The sequence below is a fragment of the Carlito syrichta genome, unplaced genomic scaffold (genome assembly GCF_000164805.1).
Source record: "Carlito syrichta isolate Samal-C Ts95f unplaced genomic scaffold, Tarsius_syrichta-2.0.1 Scaffold287956, whole genome shotgun sequence".
NCBI classification, from domain to species: domain Eukaryota; kingdom Metazoa; phylum Chordata; class Mammalia; order Primates; family Tarsiidae; genus Carlito; species Carlito syrichta.
In genome coordinates this window covers 145437-150009 of record NW_007232052.1, presented here as the reverse complement: position 1 = coordinate 150009, position 4573 = coordinate 145437, and the positions used below count along the sequence as shown (strand labels likewise).

Genomic DNA, 4573 nt, shown 5'->3' with positions numbered 1-4573 from the left:
GCCTAGACAACTTGTCAAGACCTCGCCTCTACGATAAATAAAAAAATTAGCCAGCCATGGTGGCCTGCACCTGACGTCCCAGCTACTTTGAAGGCTAAGGCAGAAGGATTGCATGAGCCCAGCAGGTTGAGGCTGCAGTGGCCATGAGTGAGCCACTGCACTCCAACCTGAGAGGCAGAATGAGACTCCAAATTTTGAAAAAAATAAAAATTAAAGTTGAAGGAGATGAAGGACTAAAGAAGGACTTCTCTCTGATTATAAAGAACAGAAGGACCCGACTCGGAATCTCCCGCTGCCTCGGGACGCTCCCAAGATGGCGACCTCGCTGGGTTCCAACACCTACGACAGGCAGAACTGGGAGGATGCGGACTTCCCCATTCTGGGTCAGACGTGTCTTGGAGAAAACCCTTACATCCGAATGACCAAAGAAAAGTACGGGAAGGAATGCAAAATCTGTGCCAGACCATTCACCGTGTTTCGCTGGTGCCCTGGAGTTCGCATGCGTTTCAAGAGGACTGAAGTGTGCCAGACCTGCAGTAAGTTGAAGAATGTCTGTCAGACCTGCCTCTTAGACCTGGAGTATGGCCTACCCATCCAGGTTCGTGATGCAGGGCTGTCTTTTAAAGATGACATGCCCAAATCAGATGTCAGCAAAGAATACTACACACAGAATATGGAGCGAGAGGTTTCTAACTCTGCTGGAACACAGCCGGTCGGCATGCTGGGGAAAGCCACATCCACCAGTGACAGGCTGCTCAAGCTGGCTCGGACTACAGCCTACTACAAAAGGAATCGGCCCCACATTTGCTCCTTCTGGGTGAAAGGGGAGTGCAAGAGAGGAGAGGAGTGTCCGTGCAGACATGAGAAGCCCACAGATCCTGATGACCCCCTTGCTGATCAGAATATTAAAGGCCGATATTATGGAATCAATGACCCTGTGGCTGATAAGCTTCTGAAGCAGGCCTCAACAATACCTCGTCTGATTCCCCCAGAGGATAAGACTATCACCATACTGTATGTCGGTGGTCTGGGGGACACCATTACTGAGACAAGATTTAAGAAATCACTTCTACCAGTTCGGAGAGATCTGGACCATCACGGTGGTGCAGCGACAGCAGTGTGCCTTCATCGAGTTTGCCACGAGGCAGGCTGCAGAGGTGGCTGCCGAGAAGTCCTTCAACAAACTGATTGTCAATGGCCGCAGGCCCAACGTGAAATGGGGAAGATCCCAGGCAGCCAGAGGAAAAGAGAAGGAGAAGGATGGAACCACAGATTCTGGGATCAAGCTGGAGCCGGTTCCAGGACTGCCGGGAGCTCTCCCTCCTCCCCCTGCTGCCGAAGAAGAAGCCTCTGCCAACGACTTCAACCTACCCCCAAGTGGTCCACCAGCCGTGGTGAACATCGCCCTGCCACCGCCCCCTGGCATCGCCCCGCCCCCACCCCCAGGTTTTGGGCCCCACATGTTCCACCCGATGGGACCACCCCCTCCTTTCATGAGGGCACCAGAACCAATCCACTACCCTTCCCAGGACCCTCAGAGGATGGGAGCACATGCTGGCAAGCACAGCAGCCCCTAGCACACCAGCACCCCGGGCTCTGGAAGAAAGGGCCCTTGAGCATCCCTGTACCTCTCGGAGTAAGTCTATTTATTTCCTTCCCTTGTAGTTTCCACGGTACTGAATGTGTTCAGATGCGGGCAGTCGGAGGCCGACGGCCACGCCTTCCTCCACTTACTGCAAGGACCAGCAAACTCAAATGAGCTGCCATTCACACATCTGATTACTGCTCTAACATGACTAATCAAACCTGTGCCTTTCCTCCCACCTGGATGGGGACACACGGATGAGTGCATTGGAATGTCCACGGAGTCACCCTCCCATGTGTATGTTCATTTGGTATCTTTTCTGGGCTGGGGGAAAATTGACCTGCGGCAAAATACGCCCTTTGACCATTTTTATGTCCACTGGGCATTTTCTTTTTTATCATCTAAAAAAAAAGATTACTAGTACTAATCATTGTAGTGACCTAAGTGTGATCGAACTCCTGTGAGTCACACCCTCAGAAAGACAAGTAGAAACCAGCACAGAGCTCCTCTCCTTCCCATGGATTCCTAGGGGAATCTGACGGATGGTTTTACTTTCGCCACCAAAAAAAGACAAAATTAGCTTTTCCTTCCTGTCAGTTGGATAGAAACACAGATTTCATGGGACTGAACCCTGGAAGAAACCTCGTTTCTGGGATGAGAATATTTTAAAGAACTTCTGGTAAAACGTTTTATTTCCCAACTGAAATGAGCAACGTCGGCACGTGTCTGGGGGGAAGATTCAGTGCCCAGCAGGAAGGCACATCCTCAGCCTTCGCCTTGGGCATCTTCAGCATCTTGTAATTCCCTGCTTCTGTTTGGTCTTAGGATGTATGGATATACTGACTTGTAGGTGGTAAAGGAAATTTGATGTTATGTTGTTTTGTTTGTTTGTTTTTAAATAATTAAAACGGGTCAATTTAAAAAAAAAAATGAACAGAAACAATTTAGAACTTCTCATGTTATAAGTCTGAAGACTCAATACTATTCATACTATCCAAACTGAACTATTGATTCAAGTAATCCCTATCAAAATTCCAATTAACTTTTTTACAGAAATAATAAAAACAATACTAAAACTCGTATGCAACACAAAAGACCACAAGTCTCTGAAGCAATCTTGAGCCAGAAGAGCAAAGCTGTAGACATTATACTACCTGACTTCAAATTTTATTACAAAGCTCTAGTAATCAAAACAGTATAGTCTGGCATGAAAACAGATACATACACCAATGGAACAGATAGAAAACCCAGGAAATAACTCACAAATATATGGTCAACTAATCTTTGACAAGGGCGTCAAGAATACACAATGGGGAAAGGATCGTCTCTTCAAAAATGATATTAGAAAAACTGAATGTCCACACACAAGAAAAAATGAAATTGAGTTCTTATCTTACACCATACACAACAATTAACTCATAATAGCTTTAAAGGCTTAAATGTAAGACCTGAAGCCATAAAACATTTAAAAGAAAATGCAGGGAAGGGCAATTCCCTTGGATCCCCTCCCACTGGGAGATTTTCTGTCCTCTCAATAAATCATACTTTATAAAAAAAATCGCAGGGAAAAAGCTCTATGACATTGGTTTTGATAATGATTTTTTTCAACTATGACACCAAAAGCAAAGGCAACAAAACCAAAAATAAGCAAATGGGGATACATCAAACTAAAAAGTTTCTACACAACACAGGAAGCAGTAAACAAAATGAAAAAAAAAACAACCTATTGAATGGGAGAAAGTATTTGCAAATCACACATTCAGTAAGAGGTTAACCAAAATATATAAGGAACTCATAAATCTCAGTAGCAAAAAACAAATAACCCAATTTAAAAATGGACAAAGAACTTTAATAGACATTTTCCAAAGGCATACAAGTGGCCACAGAAATATGAAAGGGTGCCCTACATCACCAATCATCAGGGACACGCAAATCAAAACCACAATGAGTTATAAACTCACACTTGTTATGATGGTTATTATCAAAAAAGCAGAGATAACAAGTGTTGTCGGGGATATGGGGGAAAAGGTAGAATCTAAGTTGGTTAAACCATTATGGAAAACAGTATGAAGATTCTTTTAAAAATTAAAAATAGAACTACCATATGATTCAGCAGTCCAACTTTTGAGTGTATGCCTGAGGAAATGGAATTAGTTTATCGAAGAGATATCTGCATTTCCATGTCCATTGCAGCATTATTCCAACAGTCAAGATATGAGAACAACCTAAGCATCTGTTAACAGATGAACTGATAAAGAGAACATAGTGTGTTTGTGCATGTGTGTATTATTCAGACTTTAAAAGGAAGAAAATCCTTTTATTTGCAGCAATATGGATGAATGTAAAGAACACTTTTTCTAGGTGAAATAAGCCAGACACAAAAAGGCAAATAATACATGATCTCACACATGGAATCTAAAAAAGTCAGTCTCGTAGAAACAGAGAGTAGAAGGGTACTTGCCAGAAGTTAGGGGTGAGGGAAATGGGGAGAAATTGGTTAAAGTGTACAAATTCTAAGTTATAAAATAAATAATTCCTGGAGACCCCCATGTTTAGTTATAAGATAAACGATTACTGTACCCCCATGGGGACTACAGTTAAAAACAATATATTATATATTTGAAATTTGCTAAGAGAGTAGAACTTAAATATTCTCAACACAGGGAGAAAAGATAACTATGAGAAGATGATAGATATGTTAAATAGCTTGATTGTGGTAATCATTTCACAATGTATATGTATATCAAAACATCACATATACACCTTAAACATATATGATTTTTATTTGCCAATTATACCTCAATAAAGTTGTAAATAAATATAATTTTGAACTTTTCTGACCCAAACTTTGAGTCTCTGGCTCAAGCACTTTTATGAACTAAGTAGGGTCAGGTGAAATGCTTATTTACAAAGAAGTAACTGAGGCAGTGACCCGACAGATTGTGCCTTCACAGGCTTTGCATACAGTTCTCCTGAGTCGAGACTGCC

The 4573-nt window shown here is 42.6% G+C and overlaps 1 pseudogene across 1 annotated transcript; it reads left to right on the top strand.

Annotated features, from left to right (window-relative positions):
• The first annotated feature begins 279 nt into the window (after window positions 1-279).
• Window positions 280-1577, top strand: LOC103255246 (annotated as a pseudogene). The gene has a single exon (XR_504012.2). The product of XR_504012.2 is annotated as a pre-mRNA-splicing factor RBM22 pseudogene (transcript).
• The last annotated feature ends 2996 nt before the right edge of the window (window positions 1578-4573 follow it).